Consider the following 17221-nt stretch of genomic DNA (forward strand, 5'->3'; position numbering starts at 1 on the left):
GAGGCTTGAGTAGATGAGGCCTGCAGCCGTGCCCGGTGGGAGCAGAGGAAGCCTCGAGCACCGGCGACTACAAGAAAAGGCAGATCGGGAGGCAAAAAATACTACAGCATCTAGTATTCCCAGGTGGTCTCCCATCCAGGTAGTAAACAGAGCCGACCCTGCTTAGCTTCCGAGATCAGACGAGTTGAGGTGCGCTTAGGGTGGTATGGCCGTAGAAGGCAGCGGGGGCCACGGGGTGACTCTTGAGGCTCAGCTTAGCTGGTGCTGGCGAATTACCGCCAGTCCGTCGACCAGCCCTCTGCAGCAAGGCCCTGCGGCCCACCCAGGCTGGCGACAGCACGCCTCAGGGACCGGGGTTGGTGGAGTCTTGGACGACCTCGCAGCTCACTTCTGGCGGGAACATCCAGGCACATAGGTGCTTGGCGAACCGCCCCAGAACCCGCTCGATGCTCACAAAGACGTGGCTCCGAAGGCTTACGGGCCCGTGGTCCACGGTCCCTTGGGCATTCCCAACCCTGTCCACCCACGCAGTAGTAGGTGCAGTCCAGCCGCGGCTGGGCCGGCCCTCCTGCCTGAGGGCAGGTAGCCCAAAGCCACTGGGTGCCACAATTGATGCGGCACGGCCCATTGGAACCAGCAAGACCACCCTTGCCCCCACGCCACCCACTGAGCACTGTTCCCAGCGCATGGTGGCCGGCCGGCCCGGAGAACCGGATCCGGCCCACGACCATGCTCTCGCACCCGGCCATGGCGAAGCAGCGGAGGGTGGGCTTTTTCCGGAGAGAGCTGTGGAGAGACACCCAGGCAGACAGGTGGCTGCGGCATGGATGGGCGCTGGCGGAGGTGGCCAGGTGCAGGACGAGGGCTTCGCGTGCCTCACGGCTGTCACCCGGGCCTGCGGTGGAGCATGGTTCCAGGCCGGCCACCCCGGGATCGGCTGGGGTGCGGCTGCCTAACAGGGCCTCCTTCTGGCCGCATGTCCAGCCAGTGCGGCTGGGGGCGCCCCTTCCGGCGCACACTGTGTCGGGAGGGGCCTGAGGAGGTGAGGCCTGCGGCGGTGCCCGGCAGGGGAGGAGCCGGCCTCGTATACGGGCGACTAAAGGAGAAGGTGGTGCGGGAGGGAAAAAAGCCTACAGCACCCGGTATTCCCATGTAGTCTCCCATCCAAGTACTAACAAGGCCCGACCCTGCTTAGCTTCCAGGATCAGACGAGATGGGGCGCGTTCAGTGTGGTATGGCCATAGAAGGCAGCGGGGGCCACGGGGTGACTCTTGAGGCTCAGCTTCGCTGGTGCTGGGGCTTGCCGACAGCCCGGTAGCCAACCCTCTCCAGCACTGCCCAGCCGCCCACCAAGGCAGGCGACAGGAGGCCTCGGGGACCCGGGGTTGGCAGACTCGTGGGTGACCTCGCAGCTCAGGTCAGGCGGGACCCTCCAGGACCATAGGCGCTTGGCCCTCTGCCCCAGATCCCGCTTGACGCTCACAACGACGTCGCCCCAGGGGCTTAAGGGCCCGTGGCCCGCGGTCCCTTGGGCATTGGCCACCCTGTCTGCCCACACAGTTCTAGGCGAAGCACGGCCGCGGACGGGCCAGCCCTCCTGCCCAACGGCAGTTGGTCTGAAGCCACTGGGAGCCACCTTTGAGTCGGCACGACCCCTTAGACCCAACAAGGCCACCCTTTCCCCCACGCCAACTGCCGAGCAAAGTTCCCTGCGCCTGGTGACCGGCCGGCCCGGAGAACCGGTCTGGCCCACGACCCCACTCCCGCCCCCTGCCATGGTGAAACGGTGGAGGGTGGGCTTTTTCTGGAGGGAGCTGTGGAGAGACACACGGGCAGACAGGTGGCTGCGGCGCGGTTGGGCGCTGGTGGGGTCGGCCAGGGGCAGGTACAGGGCCTCACGGGGCTCACAATTTTCACCCGGGCCTGCGGCGGAGTCTGAGTCCAGGCCGGACACCCCAGGAGAGGGTGGGGTGTGGCTGCCTTCCAGGGCCTCCTTCTGGCGGCATGTCCAGCCAGACGGGCGGGCTGGGCCCCCTCCAGCGCACGCTGTGTTGGGAGAGGCTTGAGTAGATGAGGCCTGCAGCCGTGCCCGGTGGGAGCAGAGGAAGCCTCGAGCACCGGCGACTACAAGAAAAGGCAGATCGGGAGGCAAAAAATACTACAGCATCTAGTATTCCCAGGTGGTCTCCCATCCAGGTAGTAAACAGAGCCGACTCTGCTTAGCTTCCAAGACCAGACGAGATGAGTTGCGTTTAGGGTGGTAAGGCCGTAGAAGGCAGCAGGCCACGGGGTGCCTCTTGAGGCTCAGCTTCGCTGGTGCTGGGGCTTGCCGACAGCCCGGTAGCCAACCCTCTCCAGCACGGCACAGCCGCCGCCAAGGCAGGTGACAGGACTCCTCGGGGACCCGGGGTTGGCAGACTCGTGGGTGACCTCGCTGCTCAGGTCAGGCGGGACCCTCCAGGACCATAGGCGCTTGGCCCTCTGCCCCAGATCCCGCTTGACGCTCACAACGACGTGGCCCCGGGGTCTTAAGGGCCCGTGGCCCGCGGTCCTTTGGGCATTGGCCACCTTGTCTGCCCACACAGTTCTAGGCGAAGCACGGCCGTGGCCGGGCCGGCGCTCCTGCCCGACGGCAGGTGGTCTGAAGCCACTGGGAGCCACCCTTGAGTCGGCACGACCCCTTAGACCCAACAAGGCCACCCTTTCCCCCACGACAACTGCCGAGCAAAGTTCCCTGCGCCTGGTGACCGGCCGGCCCAGAGAACCAGTCTGGCCCACGACCCCACTCCCGCCCCCTGCCATGGTGAAACGGTGGAGGCTGGGCTTTTTCTGGAGGGAGCTGTGGAGAGACACACGGGCAGACAGGTGGCTGCGGCGCGCATGGGCGCTGGTCGGGTCGGCCAGGGGCAGGTCGAGGGGCTCGCGGGCCTCACAATCTACACCCGGGCCTGCGGCGGAGTCTGGGTGCGGGCCGGCCACCCCGGGAGAGGGTGGGGTGTGGCTGCCTTCCAGCGCCTCCTTCTGGCGGCATGTCCAGCCAGACGGGCGGGCTGGGCCCCCTCCAGCGCACGCTGTGTTGAGATAGGCTTGAGTAGATGAGGCCTGCAGGCATGACCGGTGGGAGCAGAGGAAGCCTCGAGCACCGGCGACTACAAGAAAAGGCAGATCGGGAGGCAAAAAATACTCCAGCCTCTAGTATTCCCTGGTGGTCTCCCATCCAGGTAGTAAACAGAGCCGACCCTGCTTAGCTTCCGAGATCAGACGAGATGAGGTGCGTTTAGGGTGGCATGGCCGTAGAAGGCAGCGGGGGCCACGGGGTGCCTCTTGAGGCTCAGCTTAGCTGGTGCTGGCGAATTACCGCCAGTCCGGCGACCAGCCCTCTGCAGCAAGGCACTGCGGCCCACCCAGGCTGGCGACAGCACGCCTCAGGGACCGGGGTTGGTGGAGTCCTGGACGACCTTACAGCTCAGTTCTGGCGGGAACATCCAGGCACATAGGCGCTTGGAGAACTGCCCCAGATCCCGCTCGACGCTCACAAAGACGTGGCTCCGAAGGCTTAAGGGCCCGTGGTCCACGGTACCTTGGGCATTCCCAACCCTGTCCACCCACACAGTAGTAGGTGCAGTCCAGCCGCGGCTGGGCCGGAACTCCTGCCTGAGGGAAGGTAGCCCAAAGCCACTGGGAGCCACCATTGATGTGGCACGGCCCATTGGACCCAGCAAGGCCACCCTTGCCCCCATGCCACCCACTGAGCACTGTTCCCAGCGCATGGTGGCCGGCCGGCCCGGAAAACCGGACCCGGCCCACGACCTCGCTCCCGCACCCAGCCATGGCGAAACAGCGGAGGGTGGGCTTTTTCCGGAGGGAGCTGTGGAGAGACACACAGGCAGACAGGTGGCTGCGGCGCGGATGGGCGCTGGCGGTGGTGGTCAGGTGCAGGACGAGGGCTTCGCGTGCCTCACCGCTGTCACCCGGGCCTGCGGTGGAGTCTGGGTCTGGGCCAGCCACCCCGAGAGCGGCTGGGGTGTGGCTGCCTAACAGGGCCGACTTCTGGCCGCATGTCCAGCCAGTGCGGCTGGGGGCGCCCATTCCGGCGCACGCTGTGTTGGGAGGGGCCTGAGGAGATGAGGCCTGCGGCGGTGCCCGGCAGGGGAGGAGCCGGCCTCGGCCACGGGCGACTAAAGGAGAAGGTGGTGTGGGAGGGAAAAAAGCCTACAGCACCCGGTATTCCCATGTAGTCTCCCATCCAAGTATTAACCAGGCCTGATCCTGCTTAGCTTGTGAGATCAGATGAGATGGGATGCGCTCAGGGTTGTATGGCCATAGAAGGCAGCGGGGGCCACGTGGTGCCTCATGAGGCTCAGCTTCGTTGGTGCTGGTGACTTATCGCCAGGCCGGTGGCCAGCCCTCTCCTGCACGGCCCTGCTGCCTGCCCAGGCAGGCGACAGGAGGCCTCGGGGACACGGAGGTGGCAGAGTCTTGGGCGACCTTGCAGCCCAGTTCTTGCGGGAACCTCCAGACCCGTAGGCGCTTGAGGCTCCGCCCCAGATCCCACTCGATGCTCACAAGGACGTGGCCTCTGAGGCTAGAGGGCCTGTGGCCTGCTGTCCTTTTGGCATTCCCCACTGTGTCCACCCACGCAGTGCTAGGCGCAGCCCGGCCAAGGCCGGGCCAGCCCTCCTGCCTGACGGCAGTGGGCCCAAAGTCAGTGGGAGCCACCATTGGGCCGCCACGGCCCCTTAGCCCCAGCAAAGCCACCCTTGCACCCACGCCAAAATCCACGCACCGTTCCGGGTACTGGAGGTCAGCTGACCTGGAGAACTGGTCACGGCCCACGACCCCACTCCCGCCCCCTGCCATGGTGAAACGGTGGAGGCTGGGCTTTTTCTGGAGGGAGCTGTGGAGAGACACACGGGCAGACAGGTGGCTGCGGCGCGGATGGGCGCTGCTGGGGTCGGCCAGGGGCAGGACCAGGGCCTCGCGGGCCTCACGATCTTCACCCGGGCCTACAGCGGACTCTGGGTCTGGGCCGGCCACCCCGGGAGAGGGTGGGGTGTGGCTGCCTTCCAGGGCCTCCTTCTGGCGGCATGTCCAGCCAGACGGGCGGGCTGGGCCCCCTCCAGCGCACGATGTGTTGGGAGAGGCTTGAGTAGATGAGGCCTGAAGTTGTGCCCGGCAGGAGCAGAGGAAGCCTCGAGCACCGGCGACTACAAGAAAAGGCAGATCGGGAGGCAAAAAATACTACAGCATCTAGTATTCCCAGGTGGTCTCCCATCCAGGTAGTAAACAGAGCCGACCCTGCTTAGCTTCCAAGACCAGACGAGATGAGTTGCGTTTAGGGTGGTAAGGCCGTAGAAGGCAGCAGGGGCCACGGGGTGCCTCTTGAGGCTCAGCTTCGCTGGTGCTGGGGCTTGCCGACAGCCCGGTAGCCAACCCTCTCCAGCACGGCACAGCCGCCGACAAGGCAGGTGACAGGAGTCCTCGGGGTCCGGGGGTGGTGGAGTCTTGGACGACATCGCAGCTCAGTTCTGGCGGGAACATCCAGGCACATAGGCGCTTGGCGAACCGCCCCAGATCCCGCTCGATGCTCACAAAGACGTGGCTCCGAAGGCTTAAGGGCCCGTGGTCCACGGTCCCTTGGGCATTCCCAACCCTGTCCACCCACGCAGTAGTAGGTGCAGTCCAGCCGCGGATGGGCCGGCCCTCCTGCCTGACGACAGGTAGCCCAAAGCCACTGGGAGCCACCATTGATGCGGCACAGCCCATTGGAACCAGCAAGACCACCCTTGCCCCCATGCCACCCACTGAGCACTGTTCCCAGCGCATGGTGGCCGGCCGGCCCGGAGAACCGGACCCAGCCCACGACCATGCTCTCGCACCCGGCCATGGCGAAGCAGCGGAGGGTGGGCTTTTTCCGGAGAGAGCTGTGGAGAGACACCCAGGCAGATAGGTTGCTGCGGCATGGATGGGCGCTGGCGGAGGTGGCCAGGTGCAGGACGAGGGCTTCGCGTGCCTCACGGCTGTCACCTGGGCCTGCGGTGGAGCATGGGTTCAGGCCGGCCACCCCGGGATCGGCTGGGGTGCGGCTGCCTAACAGGGCCTCCTTCTGGCCGCATGTCCAGCCAGTGCGGCTGGGGGCACCCCTTCCGGTGCACACTGTGTCGGGAGGGGCCTGAGGAGGTGAGGCCTGCGGCGGTGCCCGGCAGGGGAGGAGCCGGCCTCGGATACGGGCGACTAAAGGAGAAGGTGGTGCGGGAGGGAAAAAAGCCTACAGCACCCGGTATTCCCATGTAGTCTCCCATCCAAGTACTAACCAGGCCCGACCCTGCTTAGCTTCCTGGATCAGACGAGATGGGGCGCGTTCAGGGTTGTATGGCTGTAGAAGGCAGCGGGGGCCACGGGGTGACTCTTGAGGCTCAGCTTCGCTGGTGCTGGGGCTTGCCGACAGCCCGGTAGCCAACCCTCTCCAGCACTGCCCAGCCGCCCACCAAGGCAGGCGACAGGAGGCCTCGGGGACCCGGGGTTGGCAGACTCGTGGGTGACTTCGCAGCTCAGGTCAGGCGGGACCCTCCAGGACCATAGGCGCTTGGCCCTCTGCCCCAGATCCCGCTTGATGCTCACAACGACGTGGCCCCAGGGGCTTAACGGCCCGTGGCCCGCGGTCCCTTGGGCATTGGCCACCCTGTCTGCCCACACAGTTCTAGGCGAAGCCCGGCCGCGGACGGGCCGGACCTCCTGCCCAACGGCAGTTGGTCTGAAGCCACTGGGAGCCACCTTTGAGTCGGCACGACCCCTTAGACCCAACAAGGCCACCCTTTCCCCCACGCCAACTGCCGAGCAAAGTTCCCTGTGCCTGGTGACCGGCCGGCCCGGAGAACCGGTCCGGCCCACGACCCCACTCCCGCCCCCTGCCATGGTGAAACGGTGGAGGGTGGGCTTTTTCTGGAGGGAGCTGTGGAGAGACACACGGGCAGACAGGTGGCTGCGGCGCGGTTGGGCGCTGGTGGGGTCGGCCAGGGGCAGGTACAAGGTCTCACGGGCCTCACAATTTTCACCCGGGCCTGCGGCGGAGTCTGAGTCCAGGCCGGACACCCCAGGAGAGGGTGGGGTGTGGCTGCCTTCCAGGGCCTCCTACTGGCGGCATGTCCAGCCAGACGGCGGGCTGGGCCCCCTCCAGCGCACGCTGTGTTGGGAGAGGCTTGAGTAGATGAGGCCTGCAGCCGTGCCCGGTGGGAGCAGAGGAAGCCTCGAGCACCGGCGACTACAAGAAAAGGCAGATCGGGAGGCAAAAAATACTACAGCATCTAGTATTCCCAGGTGGTCTCCCATCCAGGTAGTAAACAGAGCCGACCCTGCTTAGCTTCCGAGATCAGACGAGTTGAGGTGCGCTTAGGGTGGTATGGCTGTAGAAGGCAGTGGGGGCCACGGGGTGCCTCTTGAGGCTCAGCTTAGCTGGTGCTGGCGAATTACCGCCAGTCCGGCGACCAGCCCTCTGCAGCAAGGCCCTGCGGCCCACCCAGGCTGGCGACAGCACGCCTCAGGGACCGGGGTTGGTGGAGTCTTGGACGACCTCGCAGCTCAGTTCTGGCGGGAACATCCAGGCACATAGGCGCTTGGCGAACCGCCCCAGATCCCGCTCGACGCTCACAAAGACGTGGCTCCGAAGGCTTAAGGGCCCGTGGTCCACGGTCCCTTGGGCATTCCCAACCCTGTCCACCCACACAGTAGTAGGTGCAGTCCAGCCGCGGCTGGGCCGGAACTCCTGCCTGAGGGAAGGTAGCCCAAAGCCACTGGGAGCCACCATTGATGTGGCACGGCCCATTGGACCCAGCAAGGCCACCCTTGCCCCCACGCCACCCACTGAGCACTGTTCCCAGCGCATGGTGGCCGGCCGGCTCGGAAAACCGGACCCGGCCCACGACCTCGCTCCCGCACCCAGCCATGGCGAAACAGCGGAGGGTGGGCTTTTGCCGGAGGGAGCTGTGGAGAGACACATAGGCAGACAGGTGGCTGCAGCGCGGATGGGCGCTGGCGGAGGTGGTCAGGTGCAGGACGAGGGCTTCGCGTGCCTCACGGCTGTCACCCGGGCCTGCGGTGGAGTCTGGGTCTGGGCCAGCCACCCCGAGAGCGGCTGGCGTGTGGCTGCCTAACAGGGCCGACTTCTGGCCGCATGTCCAGCCAGTGCGGCTGGGAGCGCCCATTCCGGCGCACGCTGTGTTGGGAGGGGCCTGAGGAGGTGAGGCCTGCGGCGGTGCCCGGCAGGGGAGGAGCCGGCCTCGGCCACGGGCGACTACAGGAGAAGGTGTTGTGGGAGGGAAAAAAGCCTACAGCACCCGGTATTCCCATGTAGTCTCCCATCCAAGTATTAACCAGGCCTGATCCTGCTTAGCTTGTGAGATCAGATGAGATGGGATGCGCTCAGGGTTGTATGGCCATAGAAGGCAGCGGGGGCCACGTGGTGCCTCATGAGGCTCAGCTTCGTTGGTGCTGGTGACTTATCGCCAGGCCGGTGGCGAGCCCTCTCCTGCACGGCCCTGCTGCCTGCCCAGGCAGGCGACAGGAGGCCTCGGGGACACGGAGGTGGCAGAGTCTTGGGCGACCTTGCAGCCCAGTTCTTGCGGGAACCTCCAGACCCGTAGGCGCTTGAGGCTCCGCCCCAGATCCCACTCGATGCTCACAAGGACGTGGCCTCTGAGGCTGGAGGGCCAGTGGCCTGCTGTCCTTTTGGCATTCCCCACTGTGTCCACCCACGCAGTGCTAGGCGCAGCCCGGCCAAGGCCGGGCCGGCCCTCCTGCCTGACGGCAGTGGGCCCAAAGCCAGTGGGAGCCACCATTGGGCCGCCACGGCCCCTTAGCCCCAGCAAAGCCACCCTTGCACCCACGCCAAAATCCACGCACCATTCCGGGTACTGGAGGTCAGCTGACCTGGAGAACTGGTCACGGCCCACGACCCCACTCCCGCCCCCTGCCATGGTGAAACGGTGGAGGCTGGGCTTTTTCTGGAGGGAGCTGTGGAGAGACACACGGGCAGACAGGTGGCTGCGGCGCGGATGGGCGCTGCTGGGGTCGGCCAGGGGCAGGACCAGGGCCTCGCGGGCCTCACGATCTTCACCCGGGCCTACAGCGGACTCTGGGTCTGGGCCGGCCACCCCGGGAGAGGGTGGGGTGTGGCTGCCTTCCAGGGCCTCCTTCTGGCGGCATGTCCAGCCAGACGGGCGGGCTGGGCCCCCTCCAGCGCACGATGTGTTGGGAGAGGCTTGAGTAGATGAGGCCTGAAGTTGTGCCCGGCAGGAGCAGAGGAAGCCTCGAGCACCGGCGACTACAAGAAAAGGCAGATCAGGAGGCAAAAAATACTACAGCATCTAGTATTCCCAGGTGGTCTCCCATCCAGGTAGTAAACAGAGCCGACCCTGCTTAGCTTCCAAGACCAGACGAGATGAGTTGCGTTTAGGGTGGTAAGGCCGTAGAAGGCAGCAGGGGCCACGGGGTGCCTCTTGAGGCTCAGCTTCGCTGGTGCTGGGGCTTGCCGACAGCCCGGTAGCCAACCCTCTCCAGCACGGCACAGCCGCCGCCAAGGCAGGTGACAGGACTCCTCGGGGACCCGGGGTTGGCAGACTCGTGGGTGACCTCGCTGCTCAGGTCAGGCGGGACCCTCCAGGCACATAGGCGCTTGGCCCTCCGCCCCAGATCCCGCTTGACGCTCACAACGACGTGGCCCCGGGGACTTAAGGGCCCGTGGCCCGCGGTCCCTTGGGCATTGGCCACCCTGTCTGCCCACACAGTTCTAGGCGAAGCACGGCCGTGGCCGGGTCAGCCCTCCTGCCCGACGGCAGTTGGTCTGAAGCCACTGGGAGCCACCCTTGAGTCGGCACGACCCCTTAGACCCAACAAGGCCACCCTTTCCCCCACGACAACTGCCGAGCAAAGTTCCCTGCGCCTGGTGACCGGCCGGCCCAGAGAACCAGTCTGGCCCACGACCCCACTCCCGCCACCTGCCATGGTGAAACGGTGGAGGCTGGGCTTTTTCTGGAGGGAGCTGTGGAGACACACATGGGCAGACAGGTGGCTGAGGCGCGCATGGGCGCTGGTCGGGTCGGCCAGGGGCAGGTCGAGGGGCTCGCGGGCCTCACAATCTACACCGGGGCCTGCGGCGGAGTCTGGGTGCGGGCCGGCCACCCCGGGAGAGGGTGGGGTGTGGCTGCCTTCCAGCGCCTCCTTCTGGCGGCATGTCCAGCCAGACGGGCGGGCTGGGCCCCCTCCAGCGCACGCTGTGTTGGGATAGGCTTGAGTAGATGAGGCCTACAGGCATGCCCGGTGGGAGCAGAGGAAGCCTCGAGCACCGGCGACTACAAGAAAAGGCAGATCGGGAGGCAAAAAATACTACAGCATCTAGTATTCCCAGGTGGTCTCCCATCCAGGTAGTAAACATACCCGACCCTGCTTAGCTTGCAAGAGCAGAAGAGATGAGTTGTGTTTAGGGTGGTATGGCTGTAGAAGGCAGCAGGGGCCATGGGGTGCCTCTTGAGGCTCAGCTTAGCTGGTGCTGGAGAATTACCACCAATCCGGTGACCAGCCCTCTGCACACGGCCCTGCGGCCCACCCAGGCAGGCGACAGCAGGCCTCGGGGTCCGGGGGTGGTGGAGTCTTGGACGACCTCGCAGCTCAGTTCTGGCAGGAACATCCAGGCACATAGGCGCTTGGCGAACCGCCCCAGATCCCGCTCGATGCTCACAAAGACGTGGCTCCGAAGGCTTAAGGGCCCGTGGTCCACGGTCCCTTGGGCATTCCCAACCCTGTCCACCCACGCAGTAGTAGGTGCAGTCCAGCCGCGGATGGGCCGGCCCTCCTGCCTGACGACAGGTAGCCCAAAGCCACTGGGAGCCACCATTGATGCGGCACAGCCCATTGGAACCAGCAAGACCACCCTTGCCCCCACGCCACCCACTGAGCACTGTTCCCAGCGCATGGTGGCCGGCCGGCCCGGAGAACCGGACCCAGCCCACGACCATGCTCTCGCACCCGGCCATGGCGAAGCAGCGGAGGGTGGGCTTTTTCCGGAGAGAGCTGTGGAGAGACACCCAGGCAGATAGGTTGCTGCGGCATGGATGGGCGCTGGCGGAGGTGGCCAGGTGCAGGACGAGGGCTTCGCGTGCCTCACGGCTGTCACCTGGGCCTGCGGTGGAGCATGGGTTCAGGCCGGCCACCCCGGGATCGGCTGGGGTGCGGCTGCCTAACAGGGCCTCCTTCTGGCCGCATGTCCAGCCAGTGCGGCTGGGGGCACCCCTTCCGGTGCACACTGTGTCGGGAGGGGCCTGAGGAGGTGAGGCCTGCGGCGGTGCCCGGCAGGGGAGGAGCCGGCCTCGGATACGGGCGACTAAAGGAGAAGGTGGTGCGGGAGGGAAAAAAGCCTACAGCACCCGGTATTCCCATGTAGTCTCCCATCCAAGTACTAACCAGGCCCGACCCTGCTTAGCTTCCTGGATCAGACGAGATGGGGCGCGTTCAGGGTTGTATGGCTGTAGAAGGCAGCGGGGGCCACGGGGTGACTCTTGAGGCTCAGCTTCGCTGGTGCTGGGGCTTGCCGACAGCCCGGTAGCCAACCCTCTCCAGCACTGCCCAGCCGCCCACCAAGGCAGGCGACAGGAGGCCTCGGGGACCCGGGGTTGGCAGACTCGTGGGTGACTTCGCAGCTCAGGTCAGGCGGGACCCTCCAGGACCATAGGCGCTTGGCCCTCTGCCCCAGATCCCGCTTGATGCTCACAACGACGTGGCCCCAGGGGCTTAAGGGCCCGTGGCCCGCGGTCCCTTGGGCATTGGCCACCCTGTCTGCCCACACAGTTCTAGGCGAAGCCCGGCCGCGGACGGGCCGGACCTCCTGCCCAACGGCAGTTGGTCTGAAGCCACTGGGAGCCACCTTTGAGTCGGCACGACCCCTTAGACCCAACAAGGCCACCCTTTCCCCCACGCCAACTGCCGAGCAAAGTTCCCTGTGCCTGGTGACCGGCCGGCCCGGAGAACCGGTCCGGCCCACGACCCCACTCCCGCCCCCTGCCATGGTGAAACGGTGGAGGGTGGGCTTTTTCTGGAGGGAGCTGTGGAGAGACACACGGGCAGACAGGTGGCTGCGGCGCGGTTGGGCGCTGGTGGGGTCGGCCAGGGGCAGGTACAAGGTCTCACGGGCCTCACAATTTTCACCCGGGCCTGCGGCGGAGTCTGAGTCCAGGCCGGACACCCCAGGAGAGGGTGGGGTGTGGCTGCCTTCCAGGGCCTCCTTCTGGCGGCATGTCCAGCCAGACGGCGGGCTGGGCCCCCTCCAGCGCACGCTGTGTTGGGAGAGGCTTGAGTAGATGAGGCCTGCAGCCGTGCCCGGTGGGAGCAGAGGAAGCCTCGAGCACCGGCGACTACAAGAAAAGGCAGATCGGGAGGCAAAAAATACTACAGCATCTAGTATTCCCAGGTGGTCTCCCATCCAGGTAGTAAACAGAGCCGACCCTGCTTAGCTTCCGAGATCAGACGAGTTGAGGTGCGCTTAGGGTGGTATGGCTGTAGAAGGCAGCGGGGGCCACGGGGTGCCTCTTGAGGCTCAGCTTAGCTGGTGCTGGCGAATTACCGCCAGTCCGGCGACCAGCCCTCTGCAGCAAGGCCCTGCGGCCCACCCAGGCTGGCGACAGCACGCCTCAGGGACCGGGGTTGGTGGAGTCTTGGACGACCTCGCAGCTCAGTTCTGGCGGGAACATCCAGGCACATAGGCGCTTGGCGAACCGCCCCAGATCCCGCTCGACGCTCACAAAGACGTGGCTCCGAAGGCTTAAGGGCCCGTGGTCCACGGTCCCTTGGGCATTCCCAACCCTGTCCACCCACACAGTAGTAGGTGCAGTCCAGCCGCGGCTGGGCCGGAACTCCTGCCTGAGGGAAGGTAGCCCAAAGCCACTGGGAGCCACCATTGATGTGGCACGGCCCATTGGACCCAGCAAGGCCACCCTTGCCCCCACGCCACCCACTGAGCACTGTTCCCAGCGCATGGTGGCCGGCCGGCTCGGAAAACCGGACCCGGCCCACGACCTCGCTCCCGCACCCAGCCATGGCGAAACAGCGGAGGGTGGGCTTTTTCCGGAGGGAGCTGTGGAGAGACACACAGGCAGACAGGTGGCTGCGGCGCGGATGGGCGCTGGCGGAGGTGGTCAGGTGCAGGACGAGGGCTTCGCGTGCCTCACGGCTGTCACCCGGGCCTGCGGTGGAGTCTGGGTCTGGGCCAGCCACCCCGAGAGCGGCTGGCGTGTGGCTGCCTAACAGGGCCGACTTCTGGCCGCATGTCCAGCCAGTGCGGCTGGGGGCGCCCATTCCGGCGCACGCTGTGTTGGGAGGGGCCTGAGGAGGTGAGGCCTGCGGCGGTGCCCGGCAGGGGAGGAGCCGGCCTCGGCCACGGGCGACTACAGGAGAAGGTGGTGTGGGAGGGAAAAAAGCCTACAGCACCCGGTATTCCCATGTAGTCTCCCATCCAAGTATTAACCAGGCCTGATCCTGCTTAGCTTGTGAGATCAGATGAGATGGGATGCGCTCAGGGTTGTATGGCCATAGAAGGCAGCGGGGGCCACGTGGTGCCTCATGAGGCTCAGCTTCGTTGGTGCTGGTGACTTATCGCCAGGCCGGTGGCCAGCCCTCTCCTGCACGGCCCTGCTGCCTGCCCAGGCAGGCGACAGGAGGCCTCGGGGACACGGAGGTGGCAGAGTCTTGGGCGACCTTGCAGCCCAGTTCTTGCGGGAACCTCCAGACCCGTAGGCGCTTGAGGCTCCGCCCCAGATCCCACTCGATGCTCACAAGGACGTGGCCTCTGAGGCTGGAGGGCCAGTGGCCTGCTGTCCTTTTGGCATTCCCCACTGTGTCCACCCACGCAGTGCTAGGCGCAGCCCGGCCAAGGCCGGGCCGGCCCTCCTGCCTGACGGCAGTGGGCCCAAAGCCAGTGGGAGCCACCATTGGGCCGCCACGGCCCCTTAGCCCCAGCAAAGCCACCCTTGCACCCACGCCAAAATCCACGCACCATTCCGGGTACTGGAGGTCAGCTGACCTGGAGAACTGGTCACGGCCCACGACCCCACTCCCGCCCCCTGCCATGGTGTAACGGTGGAGGCTGGGCTTTTTCTGGAGGGAGCTGTGGAGAGACACACGGGCAGACAGGTGGCTGCGGCGCGGATGGGCGCTGCTGGGGTCGGCCAGGGGCAGGACCAGGGCCTCGCGGGCCTCACGATCTTCACCCGGGCCTACAGCGGACTCTGGGTCTGGGCCGGCCACCCCGGGAGAGGGTGGGGTGTGGCTGCCTTCCAGGGCCTCCTTCTGGCGGCATGTCCAGCCAGACGGGCGGGCTGGGCCCCCTCCAGCGCACGATGTGTTGGGAGAGGCTTGAGTAGATGAGGCCTGAAGTTGTGCCCGGCAGGAGCAGAGGAAGCCTCGAGCACCGGCGACTACAAGAAAAGGCAGATCGGGAGGCAAAAAATACTACAGCATCTAGTATTCCCAGGTGGTCTCCCATCCGGGTAGTAAACAGAGGCGACCCTGCTTAGCTTCCAAGACCAGACGAGATGAGTTGCGTTTAGGGTGGTAAGGCCGTAGAAGGCAGCAAGGGCCACGGGGTGCCTCTTGAGGCTCAGCTTCGCTGGTGCTGGGGCTTGCCGACAGCCCGGTAGCCAACCCTCTCCAGCACGGCACAGCCGCCGCCAAGGCAGGTGACAGGACTCCTCGGGGACCCGGGGTTGGCAGACTCGTGGGTGACCTCGCTGCTCAGGTCAGGCGGGACCCTCCAGGCCCATAGGCGCTTGGCCCTCCGTCCCAGATCCCGCTTGACGCTCACAACGACGTGGCCCCGGGGTCTTAAAGGCCCGTGGCCCGCGGTCCCTTGGGCATTGGCCACCCTGTCTGCCCACACAGTTCTAGGCGAAGCATGGCCGTGGCCGGGCCGGCCCTCCTGCCCGACGGCAGTTGGTCTGAAGCCACTGGGAGCCACCCTTGAGTCGGCACGACCCCTTAGACCCAACAAGGCCACCCTTTCCCCCACGACAACTGCCGAGCAAAGTTCCCTGCGCCTGGTGACCGGCCGGCCCAGAGAACCAGTCTGGCCCACGACCCCACTCCCGCCCCCTGCCATGGTGAAACGGTGGAGGCTGGGCTTTTTCTGGAGGGAGCTGTGGAGAGACACACGGGCAGACAGGTGGCTGCGGCGCGCATGGGCGCTGGTCGGGTCGGCCAGGGGCAGGTCGAGGGGCTCGCGGGCCTCACAATCTACACCCGGGCCTGCGGCGGAGTCTGGGTGTGGGCCGGCCACCCCGGGAGAGGGTGGGGTGTGGCTGCCTTCCAGGGCCTCCTTCTGGCGGCATGTCCAGCCAGACGGGCGGGCTGGGCCCCCTCCAGCGCACGCTGTGTTGGGAGAGGCTTGAGTAGATGAGGCCTGCAGCCGTGCCCGGTGGGAGCAGAGGAAGCCTCGAGCACCGGCGACTACAAGAAAAGGCAGATCGGGAGGCAAAAAATACTACAGCATCTAGTATTCCCAGGTGGTCTCCCATCCAGGTAGTAAACAGAGCCGACCCTGCTTAGCTTCCGAGATCAGACGAGTTGAGGTACGCTTAGGGTGGTATGGCTGTAGAAGGCAGCGGGGGCCACGGGGTGCCTCTTGAGGCTCAGCTTAGCTGGTGCTGGCGAATTACCGCCAGTCCGGCGACCAGCCCTCTGCAGCAAGGCCCTGCGGCCCACCCAGGCTGGCGACAGCACGCCTCAGGGACCGGGGTTGGTGGAGTCTTGGACGACCTCGCAGCTCAGTTCTGGCGGGAACATCCAGGCACATAGGCGCTTGGCGAACCGCCCCAGATCCCGCTCGACGCTCACAAAGACGTGGCTCCGAAGGCTTAAGGGCCCGTGGTCCACGGTCCCTTGGGCATTCCCAACCCTGTCCACCCACACAGTAGTAGGTGCAGTCCAGCCGCGGCTGGGCCGGAACTCCTGCCTGAGGGAAGGTAGCCCAAAGCCACTGGGAGCCACCATTTATGTGGCACGGCCAATTGGACCCAGCAAGGCCACCCTTGCCCCCACGCCACCCACTGAGCACTGTTCCCAGCGCATGGTGGCCGGCCGGCTCGGAAAACCGGACCCGGCCCACGACCTCGCTCCCGCACCCAGCCATGGCGAAACAGCGGAGGGTGGGCTTTTTCCGGAGGGAGCTGTGGAGAGACACACAGGCAGACAGGTGGCTGCGGCGCGGATGGGCGCTGGCGGAGGTGGTCAGGTGCAGGACGAGGGCTTCGCGTGCCTCACGGCTGTCACCCGGGCCTGCGGTGGAGTCTGGGTCTGGGCCAGCCACCCCGAGAGCGGCTGGCGTGTGGCTGCCTAACAGGGCCGACTTCTGGCCGCATGTCCAGCCAGTGCGGCTGGGGGCGCCCATTCCGGCGCACGCTGTGTTGGGAGGGGCCTGAGGAGGTGAGGCCTGCGGCGGTGCCCGGCAGGGGAGGAGCCGGCCTCGGCCACGGGCGACTACAGGAGAAGGTGGTGTGGGAGGGAAAAAAGCCTACAGCACCCGGTATTCCCATGTAGTCTCCCATCCAAGTATTAACCAGGCCTGATCCTGCTTAGCTTGTGAGATCAGATGAGATGGGATGCGCTCAGGGTTGTATGGCCATAGAAGGCAGCGGGGGCCACGTGGTGCCTCATGAGGCTCAGCTTCGTTGGTGCTGGTGACTTATCGCCAGGCCGGTGGCCAGCCCTCTCCTGCACGGCCCTGCTGCCTGCCCAGGCAGGCGACAGGAGGCCTCGGGGACACGGAGGTGGCAGAGTCTTGGGCGACCTTGCAGCCCAGTTCTTGCGGGAACCTCCAGACCCGTAGGCGCTTGAGGCTCCGCCCCAGATCCCACTCGATGCTCACAAGGACGTGGCCTCTGAGGCTGGAGGGCCAGTGGCCTGCTGTCCTTTTGGCATTCCCCACTGTGTCCACCCACGCAGTGCTAGGCGCAGCCCGGCCAAGGCCAGGCCGGCCCTCCTGCCTGACGGCAGTGGGCCCAAAGCCAGTGGGAGCCACCATTGGGCCGCCACGGCCCCTTAGCCCCAGCAAAGCCACCCTTGCACCCACGCCAAAATCCACGCACCATTCCGGGTACTGGAGGTCAGCTGACCTGGAGAACTGGTCACGGCCCACGACCCCACTCCCGCCCCCTGCCATGGTGAAACGGTGGAGGGTGGGCTT

The 17221-nt window shown here is 66.0% G+C and overlaps 14 pseudogenes; all 14 read right to left on the reverse strand.

Moving 5' to 3' along the window:
* Positions 1-98: 98 nt before the first annotated feature.
* Positions 99-217, reverse strand: LOC130705140 (5S ribosomal RNA; annotated as a pseudogene).
* A 910-nt stretch (positions 218-1127) lies between these two features.
* LOC130705090 (5S ribosomal RNA) lies at positions 1128-1246 on the reverse strand (annotated as a pseudogene).
* A 1934-nt stretch (positions 1247-3180) lies between these two features.
* Positions 3181-3299, reverse strand: LOC130705239 (5S ribosomal RNA; annotated as a pseudogene).
* Positions 3300-4209: 910 nt separating this feature from the next.
* Positions 4210-4328, reverse strand: LOC130705402 (5S ribosomal RNA; annotated as a pseudogene).
* A 910-nt stretch (positions 4329-5238) lies between these two features.
* Positions 5239-5357, reverse strand: LOC130705285 (5S ribosomal RNA; annotated as a pseudogene).
* A 908-nt stretch (positions 5358-6265) lies between these two features.
* Positions 6266-6384, reverse strand: LOC130705421 (5S ribosomal RNA; annotated as a pseudogene).
* A 908-nt stretch (positions 6385-7292) lies between these two features.
* LOC130705150 (5S ribosomal RNA) lies at positions 7293-7411 on the reverse strand (annotated as a pseudogene).
* A 910-nt stretch (positions 7412-8321) lies between these two features.
* Positions 8322-8440, reverse strand: LOC130705403 (5S ribosomal RNA; annotated as a pseudogene).
* Positions 8441-9350: 910 nt separating this feature from the next.
* Positions 9351-9469, reverse strand: LOC130705286 (5S ribosomal RNA; annotated as a pseudogene).
* Positions 9470-11405: 1936 nt separating this feature from the next.
* Positions 11406-11524, reverse strand: LOC130705432 (5S ribosomal RNA; annotated as a pseudogene).
* A 908-nt stretch (positions 11525-12432) lies between these two features.
* LOC130705152 (5S ribosomal RNA) lies at positions 12433-12551 on the reverse strand (annotated as a pseudogene).
* Positions 12552-13461: 910 nt separating this feature from the next.
* On the reverse strand, positions 13462-13580 carry LOC130705404 (5S ribosomal RNA; annotated as a pseudogene).
* Positions 13581-15517: 1937 nt separating this feature from the next.
* Positions 15518-15636, reverse strand: LOC130705248 (5S ribosomal RNA; annotated as a pseudogene).
* A 910-nt stretch (positions 15637-16546) lies between these two features.
* On the reverse strand, positions 16547-16665 carry LOC130705405 (5S ribosomal RNA; annotated as a pseudogene).
* Positions 16666-17221: the final 556 nt, after the last annotated feature.

This window comes from Balaenoptera acutorostrata, chromosome 16, assembly GCF_949987535.1.
Source record: "Balaenoptera acutorostrata chromosome 16, mBalAcu1.1, whole genome shotgun sequence".
NCBI classification, from domain to species: domain Eukaryota; kingdom Metazoa; phylum Chordata; class Mammalia; order Artiodactyla; family Balaenopteridae; genus Balaenoptera; species Balaenoptera acutorostrata.